This window comes from Pygocentrus nattereri, chromosome 1 (assembly GCF_015220715.1).
Source record: "Pygocentrus nattereri isolate fPygNat1 chromosome 1, fPygNat1.pri, whole genome shotgun sequence".
Classification (NCBI taxonomy): domain Eukaryota; kingdom Metazoa; phylum Chordata; class Actinopteri; order Characiformes; family Serrasalmidae; genus Pygocentrus; species Pygocentrus nattereri.
The window spans coordinates 9,230,624-9,243,311 of NC_051211.1; positions in this window are offsets into that span (position 1 = coordinate 9,230,624).

The window sequence follows — 12,688 nt, forward strand, 5'->3', positions numbered from 1 at the left end:
CTGAACCAAAACAATGCTGCTTTGAAAAGTGAAGAGGTGAATAAAAAGCCAACAAAACCATCTGAAAAGAAATTACTGCAAAGGGTTCTTTGAGTGGTACCATAGAAGAAACACTTTTGGTTCCCTAAAGAACCATACTTGAAAAAGAGATTTTGAGGGTGAAAAACCTTTTACATTTTTAACATAACAGACCAATTCTATACATATTGAAGGGTTCTTCCAAAACCTTTACTTTGTGTGGTGGTTCTTCCTGGAAAATATTTTTATATTCACATATCTCATTTGCCAAAGTAGTTCTCCTAAGAACCATTAATTAAAAGGTTCTTCAGGGAAGCAAAAGTGGCTCTTCAATGGCATTGCACAAAGAACTCTTTTTGGCATGTTTATTTTTAAAGAGTGCATTACAGGCTGATTATTTATAATTTTGTCACTTTTAAAAATAATGGTTCCTCAATGGTTCCTGGCAACTGAACTCATCTGGCATGTGGATCTGGGGAAAAAAATTCTTGTAAAAGAGCCTATGTGGATGTTTTAAGGATATTATTTACAAAGAATTTTTATGTGTTTTTGGAAGGTTTTGCTCTAAAGACATCCTTCTGGCACCTTTATTTTTAAGAATGCAGAACCATGTAGAGTTTTACACAGTTAGCTGCCAGAGCTGCTGTCTTATCTTCCTGTCCAAGTCCCTCTCTGACTCTCTCTCTCTCTGACTCTCTCTCCCCCTCTGCTTTATAACTGGTGTACAGTTAAAGAACAGGCCTCAGGACAGCGCCAGGACTACCAGTGGAGTGACTTGGGAATCATCACACATATTCATTCATTCAAGCCCGTCTGTTTCCTCGGGCCTTTCAGAGCATGAACGATGAGCCAGAGAGAGCCAGACTGAGATTCAAGAAAGACAGTGAGAAAGAAATTCAAATCAGTATCATATCAAAGTGACAAAATGAACCCTGTATCCTGTCCCTGTCTGTCACTTCCCTGTGGATGCATGGAAAGCAAAGACAGCGGCTTGTAAGAGGCTGCTGAGATACACAGCCATGAATGCACTAGAGAATCAACAATGTGACATAAAATTGGCCTAATATTTTCATCAAAATAGTTTACTATTCTTGTAGCCATATGGTATATAATTACATAATACCTTGATTCATCCAAACATACACAGAAACATTCATCTGGAATTGTAATTGGTCAGAATCCCTAAGAGCAAGAGGACAAAACCTTGAGAGGAACCAAGACTCCGAAGGGGAACCTATCCTCCTCTGGTCGACACCTGATAGCAAACATTGTTAGTATAAAGTATTGTAGTATTATAGTACAAGATGAGAATAACAAGTGGGGCAGTGGTTAATTTGATTAGTTTATGATTATGTAGCGACTGCAGCATCTGAGGGTGAGGATTGCACAGCGTTGTACAGCATGGAGCTCAATGGTGGTCAAGCAGGTCTAGAAGGCTGGTGAGCAGCGGCACCCAATCAATGCAGAAGAGGCAACAGCATCAGACGCACAGGATGGGCAGCTGTTCAGAAGCTGATAATTGAGCAAGGTTTCTGATAAAGCTACCAGCTGTGGAGGAAGTTATAGTCCTCTTAACATGATAACATGGTGATGAACACACATTACCACTAAAGCGAATTTCATATGAGATTATGTCATGGTCTGAGACTGCTGTGCTCCGGGGGAGAATGGATAAGTTAACTATGTCTACACCAAAGTCAGAAGGCCTTAAATGGAACAATATGTAATGCTGACAACAAGTATTTAAAATGGGTAGTGCAGTCCAAATTCAAAACATTGGAGAGGGTTGTCTGTCCCCATCCCTTCCTCTCCAGGACCAAAGCTCACATGGGTGGCCATGTTGAGGAGACTGAACCTACACAAATGAGCATAAGATGAGTGCAACATTAAACTTTGACAATGGCAAGCAATGATGAGTCCTAAACTGAAAGTTGGTTGCATACGTTTGCAGTGCATTTATTGTTTGCAGATTATAAACCAGATCATGTTTTTTTTTAATTCCATCAGTGTTAGCTAGATGCATGGCAGGCTAGGTACAGCAGCCAAAGCTAGCCTGTTATCCTAAAAATAAAAGCTAACCACTCCAAAAACTCTTGCTGCCTTGAATGTAGTTAAGTTAGCTTTTTATTTGCCAGCTTCTGCTTTGAATTTTCCCTTTATACTTTAAATGGTGCAGCAGTTACATTCTGGAGGTCTAATGGAAAATTTGAACAAGAAGCTGGCAAATAAGAAGCTAACTTAAGCCTTGTCTTATAACCCAGCTGCACACAAACCACAGAGCATGAATGCAGGTACTTGAATGCTGAAATTGCTTAAAATGCCCATGTCTACTGTAGTACTCATGATGACTTAGTTAAGGTATGCTAACCTGAACTGAAGCTCAATGCACACCAGTTCATGAGAAACTTAGGCAACTCAGAATCTGTCCTTCTGGGCTCTAAGCTGTCTCCATCTTTCAAATGCATTGCCAATATATCCTTGCGTTTACTACATCTCTGGTCATGGAGCTTTTTTTTTTCAGAAGGCTGCTAAAGCTTTTTAGGACAGGATGCAGTTACTTGGCTTGCTTGCTTGACTACTGCGTTCTGTGTTTGTCTGCCAATTTGTTTTATATCTGGCGGCGTTGAAATAGTACGGGGAAATGGGCAGTGGGCGGGATCACAGGCCAAAGCACAAACAGACTTTCCGCTCCGGAATGTTTCCTTAATCTCTGATGATATACCATGGTGGTTTTATGATTTAGTACAAAAAATATATTACATATTGCTCCTTTAAGTGATGTTTTTTCTTATGAAATTGGTCCCAGTGTTACTTCCTAATTACGTTTGTGGTTAATCTGACACCTTAGGCCTTCAGTTCAGTTGCCGAATACCTAACCAATAGTAGAGCTCCCTTGGCTGTATATAACCAAGATACCACAGAGAAAAACATCCTGATTGGATAGTTTTCTGTTGGGGATTTCAAGAATTTAACCCTTTTGTTTCCAACCAAGGCCAAGGAAACCATAGCTTCTTCCTTACCCATCCATTATTATGTACCCTATCATTTCATTTGTTCCTTTTCTATCCCTCCTTTCTTCAATGAACTGCTATAACTATTGATTAGGCTGATTTGACTCCAGTTACCCTGTTTAGTTTAGGCTATTTAATTCATACTTTATCTATTTATTTAAGTATTTCTTCAGCTGAAAATACATGTTGAAAACTGTACTAAATTAGGTTAAGTTTAAATTTAAAATAAGTTTCACACCTTGTCATTCATCCTCATCTCTTTCTGCTCATCTCTTTTCTCTCTTGCATCCCAGTCCTCACTGATTACTGAAAAAGTCTCTCCCAAACCCCAGCTAACAAATTAGCCTCTCATACAGTTAAAGTTCATCAGTTATGAGATAAAATACAGCAAAATGTACAATGATTTCTAAATTACATGAAATTATATTTTACTATGACTAGGTTAGTTAACAGTGAACTTTCTGAAGATCATTGTATTATACTATGAGCAGGTAACAATACAACTTTCATTTCTCATCTAAGCGTTAATGCCACCAACTACAGAGCATGTAGCATAAACTAAGCAGCTACTGGAGCTAGGCTAAAGCATACTGATTTATCTAGCAATGTTACCAGTGGTGAATAAAAATGAATAACTATAAGGTCTGCATTTTAACTCAAAATAAGTACCCTCTTTTGACTTTGCAAGAAGTTAAAGTTGTTAGAAGTTGTCAGTATGTTTTTGAGTTCCACAATGCCATGTTTACAATATTTACAATAAATGGAATAAATGTTTCTTAAAGCAGGGTCAGACAGGTTCGCTGTGGAGGAGATGTCTGTAGAGCTTAGATGAACTTGCTGGTATGAGCTGATATCTTGCAGCAGCGTGACTGACCTTTTGTGATTATGGCGCACAAGCGCTTGATTCATAGCAGTGGGGTAACTAAACTCTTTTTGCCCCTGGTGCAAAAAAGATGAATGGGCCCCTTACAAAGAATATTTTTAGTGAATAAAAAGAAATGACTGTGAAATTTGTCTGTTTACTTACTGTTTATTTGCTGCAGTGAAATTGGCTAACATGTGGAGAACAGTATTAAGTTATTGTGGCTACTCATGAATCATCTGTGTAAAATTGCAGAAGTAGTGATATTAAAGTCTCTTACAGGCCCCACTGCTATTCTACCACCTACACCGCCCGTATTTACACCACCGATTCACGGAATGTAATGTTGGTAATACTGGTATGTAGGTTATTCTGCAAAGACCTGGCCTAGAGTATAGATTTTGACCAGTGTTGCTGGTGTTGTGGAGTGTCACAGTGGCACAGCAAGAGAAGCAAATTCAGGGCAAGCATAGATCATACAAAGCACCAGCAAAGCACCAGCAAAGCACCATTCCAGTCCAATGTTATTCTTCTCATCTTGTTTATTGCCACTGTGCAACCATAAGCCACCACAATACCACCTGTTGATATTTATATAATGTCCAATATGCGGCTGTCGAGGCACTAATGAGAAGTTTATCAAAATCAAAACATTCCATATTGCAACAGCAGAGCCAAAACAGCTCAGAGTTTCCACACCTTGAGAGAGATTGTTAGATCAGCCAGTGTGACCATAGTTCCAATGTAAAGCCATCTGTATGATTTTCAGGTATTTCATGGCTGAAAGATTCAGTGCTAGAGCAGCGCTGGGAGCAATCGGGCAAGTTAAGACCAGTTCTCCAATGTCCCATACTTAAACCTTAATGCTGGAGTGACTCTACCATTAAATAGGGCCGTGGCAGGCTGGCTTAGAGAGCAAACCAATATGGCATTAGATAAAGTACAGTGCAGCTTATAGATCGGTTGAAGTGGTGGCTCTGTTTTTTCTTCACTATATGGAAGTTCATTATACTGAATTAGTTCAAACTAGTCCCACAGCAAAAAAAAAACTACTTGATAAAACAGAGTTTAGATATTTACAAGGATTATTTTATGATATGACTTGTTTTTTAATCTTTTTAACTTCTTTTAAGGTGAAGTTGAAAGATTTTAATTTATCATGAATTTGATTTTTTTCCTTTTTTTTCCCCAGTGTTCTCCCCAATTTAATCATATCCAATTCAATCCACTAGAGGGTGAAGGCTAGCACAGGCTTCCTTCAAGATCTGTGAAGCGCCAATGCATCTTTTCAAACTGGCGCTTATGCAACATCATTGGACAGCTGGACGCGCTCGGAGGAAAGCGCCAACCGCCAGATCTGCAGTTGACTAAACCTGCGCTGACTAGCATTGTGCTGAGTGACGGGGGAGAGGAGGACCATTCTATCCACCCACCCAGAGAGTGAAGCCAACTGTGCTCCCTTGGACTCCTGACCACAGATGGCTGTAGCATCACCAGGGATCAAACTCATGATCTCCTAATGATAGAGCCAACCCTTAGATGCCACTTGGGAGCCCTTTAATTTTGAAATGAACGTTTTGTTGTTATGTCCCACGTTTTCATTTTCCTACCAATACACAAAGAGTTTTAGTCCTGCATGAGTCCCTCTTGGCCACATGGTGAACATTTAGGTTCCAATGTTTTGAAATAAATGTGTCTCAAAGACTGAAAATCAGTGTGTAACATTAAAAATTGTTATGACCCAAACACATAATTTCGGCTTAATTATAATTTTCCCTTACTGAAGTGACAATTACTAACGTTACTTAATTTACTTCAAAACAATGCTCACCATGTGGCCATGATGGACAAGGATGCAGATTCTTTATAATTTTAAATTAACATTTGCAAATCTGCAAATCCAATAAAGAAGCTACTGTTGCTCTGAAAACAATGGACTGACCACCCCAAAGTCCAGACCGCAAAATCACTGAATGTTTTTGAGATTACTTGGATTGTGAAAAGCAAAAAATGCACCTTAACTGAGCTTTAGAGGTGTGGAAAAAATATCCCTGCAGGTTTCTTTGAGGAACTGAAAGCAAGTCTCTTGAAAAGAATGGAAGCGGTCATAAAAGCAAAGAGTGGAGACACTTGGTCTACACATCATTCTTGCTCTTTGTCTTAGTGATTGTATTTTATCATCGTTATTATCTTCTATCACTCACTCTTTTATTTTCATCATTGTACCATGACGTTCTTAGTGAAGCACTTTGAGATGACGTCACTGAAGTGTGTTACATAAAGCAAATGCTTTATTATCTATTATTCAAATGATATGGTTAATGTGCTCAAGTGCTTTGGAGGTGGCACTGCAAGACAGGTCTGCTCTCCTTCTCTGGGCAAGGGGTGATACAAAGACGTCCTGGAGGAATAGAGAAAGGAAATTGTGCAAGCAAACTGTGCTTTCTCTGACTTGCCTCACATGATTCCTCATTTGTCTTCTTTTTCATGTGAGTCTAAAGCATTATGTTATTACCTCACGTCAGTGATGCTTAGACTTGTAGGGGAGCTGGGCGAAAGAGAAAGAACAGGCCCAGCTCAGAGGGACCTGCAGGAGGGTTTGAGGAACGTACACACTCCCTTTCACTTTTGGCAGACTGCCTCGTAGCCTCATTTTCGAACACATAAGCCAGAGAGATGAACTGTAAAGAGTAATTTACAACTTCTAAACTTGGAAATGAAGAGGAGTCTTAGCTTTAGCTCAGAACGTTTGTGGGAATGAAAGGATCGTCTTCACTTCAGTGGTCTTGCTGTGCACAAAATTTTATTCTTAGTCCGTGGAATTCCTGCAGCCTCATCTCAACTGAAGGCAATGTTGGAAATTTTGTCAAAAGTGCAGATTCTAAACTTTCATCCATGCTGAATTTGTGTCCATCTCATATTTGTGCTTGAAAGTATAAAAGCAAATGTTTCATCATTATTTGAATTTGATGAGAAGTGTTTGGTAAACAGATTTGTTTTGCATAACTAAGAAGCTTGTGGCCTGCTGTGGGACATCCAAAAACCACTGACGGGCTGGGTGGGGGGTGGCATTGGCATGTTGGTGGCGTTGGCAGGTTTACGGCAAAGGTCCTAAAGCTCTGCCAAGTTAAGAAGTCTGTCAGGTAATGTATCTTCCTATAACATAAAGCTCCTCCCTAAGCTGTTACCTTGTAGCCTTTTAAACTAGCACAAATTTACATTTATGCCTTTGTTGGATGCTCTTATCCAGAGTGTCTTACCATTTTATTATGGGGGCCAATGGTAGGAGAATGTAGCTTTAGGAATCTTGCTCAAGGACTTTTATTGGCAAACCCAGTTTTAGTTTCATATTGATTTTTGGCACTTTCTATTGTAAAACTATGTACAAAACAGGACCTGCAGGAAGTGAGACTGCATCCCTGTCCCTCATGGCCACAGTGTGAGCAGTTAGATCTATAGTTTTGAAGTAAATATGTCCCAAAGTCTGAAAATCAGTGTGTTACATTAAGAATTGTCACTACCTAAACACATAATGTCATAAACTTTATAACTTTTTTTGTGTTTTAATGTTCAAAGCTATGCTTGCCAATCATGTACAAGCTAGCGTTTTTCACTGCTCAAAATGACCTAAATTATCTTTATCACTTGCTGTAGTAACATGTCTTAAGATGACTTAATTCACTTCAAAACAATGGGATCTTATTGCTCTAATTGGTGACAAACATCTTTTACAATTTACACATTGCAAATAAAAAGAAAGTCAAAAGTGCAGATTTTGTCAATACAGTATTTGAACCTAATTACTTACATAACTGTAAATATTAGTTTATTTATAATTACCCTAATTATGTAAAAGGAATGTAAAGCAATGAGTGTGTAGCAAACGACAATAACTTCTTATTCTTAACTGAAATTTAGATTTTGCACTGATTATCTCACTGTTTTACATACGTTTGGGCCCTAGTGATGAAAAACAGTTCATATAATCACAATTATGTAGTAATTGACAAAGTGGCAGCCACAGCACCCAGACTAAACACATACACACACCCTCCCACCCCGTGCGCCTGACAAACACACCACTAATGAGGTGCTAATTGACGAGTCATTACATCTAATGATCACTAATTGGTCCTGAAAGAACTGCAGTGACAGACATGTCATAACTTTACAGTCTGGGAGCTGCATGTGTGTGAATGTGAATGTAAAAATTCCATAGACTGTTTATTTAAGCTCTCTTGAGGAACTTTATTGTAATGGAAAGGATGCATCAGCTGACACTGGCAAACACGTCTTACTGTGCCTGTGAAATTTTTCTGAAACGCCACTGCTCAAGGGTCATGCCACGCTACATTAATGCAGGTCAAGGGTCTAAAGCGGAGGTCTCCCTGAAGCGTTGTTACAATCCTCAGTAAGAATTGTACACATAGAAAGTGAATAATACACACACACCCACACACATATAAATAATATATACATAAAATGTGCACATGTATATTACATATAGCCATATGAAAATGTTTGCACACCCTGAATAAATTACATAGCATAGACTTATTTATGGCAATTTTCTGTGAATTTAAATTTTAGTGCACAATTTCTATTTTTTTCCAGCACATAAACAGTAACTGTGCATTAAAATGCTCTCTTTAGGGGACGTTCTACCATATTTTCACACATTGACTTCCATTGACCACTTATGAGAGGTTTTGTCTGATAGTCTAACATGTTATTGCTCAATTCAGTCCATTTTTATTGTTTGACTTTTTTAATATTCTGATTGCCTAATTATGTGATGGTAGTCCCAGTGTACACTGTAGGTATTCCAGTAATTAATCTCTGGTGTAAAGGATTTATTGACATTTTTTCATCGTAAGTGAATCCTCTCAAACACAGCTATCAGAAGAAACACTGACTCACACTTAAGAAAAATTTTTGCTCTTTTTTTGCTGATCTTAAAGCTGCAGTCATACCAGAAATGTGCAGTTTGCATCTCCTTGCGAAATAGGAATGATCAAGACTGGACTGGAAGATTGGAGACAAAAACTCAAGGATATACAATGGTTATGTAAATAAAGCAAGAAATTAATAAACTGTGTTGTGAACATGTGATTTAATATATTTTAATGTTAGCAATTCCTTCCACCAAATTATAGTTCCTTAACAAGCAGCTTGTTGCTACGTCAGAGTAATGAACTCCGCTCACTCACTACACAGCCAGCAGTTTGTTCTCCAGCTCCTCACGCAGACCAACTGACAGTTTGGGAATTTAGTGTAGTCTCATCTTCAGAGTCTGACCAAATCAGCAGTCGGTCAAATGTGATCTTAAAAGTATCCATTTTCTTTTTGTGGCAAAATAAGAAGTAAAAATGTTCAAATAGCTTGAGCATCAAAGTCTCAGCAGAGTGATACAGTGTTTGTGAAAAACCTGTGATGTTATGACGAAATAACAGCACGGTTAGAGGTTAGAACGCCTCTCAGCCAATCAGCTTGCATGGCTGGAACTAACTGCTTTATGATTTAATGGTGAACCGTGCCTATTACAGTTTGGGCCATAATTGTCAAAACCTGGTCTAAAATGTCTATGATAATACTAATCACTATGTTAATGGCGATTCACTTGCACATTTTGTTTGGCTACAATCCACCCACAAATCCAATTTTTTCATTGGCTGATAGGTTGGACTGGCTATATAGAAAAAGCTATTAAGAAACTGTGTAAAATGTACTGTAATTTCCAACAATATTTATTTTGTATGAGTGTGAAGGGGCACATTTTTGTGATGAATCTTAATTTTGGTCATTTCATCAATTTGTGCCATGTAAGCATTAACATGATGGCAAATTCCCTGTCTTTTCCAAACTGCTCACTTTTGATCATCTGAAACAACTCAGTCTACTTCAGTAGCGCTGTACTTTAAACTAGAATGTATATGTTGTATAGTGACTTTAAAAAAGAACTGCTAAAATTTCTCATACAGTATGCTGTAGAGTTTGTCCACCTTAGCGACAATTGCTGTGATATAACACAGACAGTCAGACAGACAGAGTGTGGGTAGGTTAGTTAGGTCAGTTAATTGCGTAACTCACTTAAATATGTAACTATATTTGAACAATATAGAGAAATGGCAGTAATAACTCTCAACTTCTAAGAGTGAAAGGAATAGTTTGCCCAAAATGAAGAACATAATCATCGTTACATCTAAACATCCTAAACAAGCCTGCTGTCCTTCAGTGTTGCTGCAGTATCTCTAGAATAGATTTTTCACTTTAAAACTAGGGAAACCCCTTCTGATGATGTAGAAGAAAAGTGGGAGGTCCCACTTTACATTAAGTGTCTCTATAAACTGTGAAGTTTCACATGAAGAACATGTACAACAACACTGTAACTACTGATGATTTAGTCAATGTCACAGATGATTGCAGAAGTACAGCCTATGTAATTACACATGTGTATCAACCTCAGTTTTGCCTCATGTAATTACACAAGTGTATCTTCTACACAGGACCTTTGCTGTAGTGCAGTGTTAAAGTTACACTTTAAAGCACGTGGACAGTTCCTGTGTAGCTGGTATGTAGGTACTGTGTAATAATGGAGTGGTAATGTAGACATTGCTTTAGGGGTGATGCAACACAGTCTATTAATGTTATAAAAGCTAGATTTAAGAGAAAGGAACAGCTGCTGTGCTGTCACATACAGAATGGTTTAAAGCTGAAACTGGTTACAGTGTCACAGCACTAGCAACACAAATGCTAGCTAAATGTTAGAAAAGCATTCAGACATCGTGTAAGTAATGTCTTAATGTAAGTTATTTCAGGCTTCCTGTTACTGCTTCATAAAATCTTCTGACAAAAGCTGCTTTTCCAGTCTGACTACAAATGTAATTGCGTTTACCCTTGTGTAAATTACATGAGAGAGGATGGGCTGTTACGACCGTTAATGTACGCTTGTGTAATTACATGAGGCAAAGCTGAAGTTGATACACATGTATAATTACATAAGATGTACTTCTGTAATCCATCTGTAACAGTGACTTAATCATTTGTAGTTACATTGTTGCCTATGTGGTTCACATGTAACTACACAGTTATTAGAGACACTTAATATAAAGTGGGACCAAGTGGGAGGAACTTTTGAAAAATATACATGGATATGATGACTTTCAATCTTGTAATGTAAAACCTTTGAGATTTTTCATTACTGATCCAACGGAAGAGTTTTTGTCAGAAGAATGCAGTGCTATTGAAGACAGCTTGTATAAGCTATGATAAGGTGCAGCTTTTAATTTCAGACCTGGTGAACAATCACTGTTGTGTTAGCATACACAAGCTGTTTAGGTCAGTGCACACTGTCCTTTGTAATGACACATAGTGGGCTGGTGAACTTATGAGTTCTCTAGTTCGTTTTGACATAATGACACACTGGATACATCCAGGCTGTGTTTGACTTGAGGCCTACAGGCTTGTGCTTTAATGCATTAGCTCACATTGAAGTCACAGTCTGTGTTGAGGTAGTGGGTGGTCTGTCAGGGGAGTGAAGAGTCTGTAGGCTCAGACTGATCCATCAGCAAAGACTTAGGCTTTAAATGTCTATGCTATGCTAGTTGATATTATTCTATTCTTTTCTAAACTTATAAATATGTTAGTTATTTTGAATGGTTTCAGTATAATTGCTGAGTAACAGGATGTAATAATAATTTGTACTTAATGGCTCTTTGGAGTAAAAATTAAATGAACGAAGGGTGGTCTCTGACTTTTGCAATGTACTGTGTACTAAAAGGTTTTGTTGGGTATAGTTTGTCCTCCCATGGGCATCCCAGCTGTTAATCTGTGCTTGCTCTCAGCTTTAAGTGAGTGGAGACTCTGGGCAGCACTCTCTCCAGAGCCGTATGTTATGAGGCAGACTCACACTGAAGTGCTGAAGCCTGATCGAGTTAAATATCTGCAGATCAGTTCTGCTCACTGCTCAAGACATATTTAACAGTCCGTTTGGCTCCACTTTCTGTGCACTGCTCACAATGAAGCTGAGTGAATTCTAAAGATAATCGCAGTGAGCAGTCGAGACGTAGCGGATGCCTCCCTACCCACCCCCCCAGTTCACACATTGCCACTGCCAGTAGAGAAACAGTTACACGTCAATGCTATGCTAGTTGATCCTTATTCTTTTCTGGGTTCCCATTATGCTTATACCTTGTCATTTATATTTATGTTTCAAACATTGAAACAAATAAATGCAAATTAAAAGTGCAACCTGTTGATATATGAATTTGAATATGAGGCAGAATCAAACACAGGTGTCATTTCATTACAATGTAATTTGCGTAACTACATAATAATTATGTAATTATATATAAATACACCATGTAATTCAGATGTTTAGAAAAATGACAATTACTAACTCTAGTACTAACTAATGTATATTTCTTCACATCCACAATATGTGAAATATATGTCCACATATGTGATGTCTTAAAATTCAGAATGTAGAAAAATAAATGTCCACCCTCTGCAGCTATAACAGCTTCAACTCTTCTGGGAATGCTTTCCACAAGGGTTAGGAGTGTGTTTATGGGAATTTTGACCATTCTTCCAGAAGCACATTTGTGAGGTCAGACACTGATGTTGGACGAGAAGGCCTGGCTCACAGTCTCTGCTCTAATTCATCCCAAAGGTGTTCTATCAGGTTGAGGTCAGGACTCTGTGCAGGCCACTCAACTTCTTCCACACCAAACTCGCTCATCCATGTCTTTCTGGACCTTGTTTTGTGCACTGCTGTGCAGTCATGCTGGAACAGGAA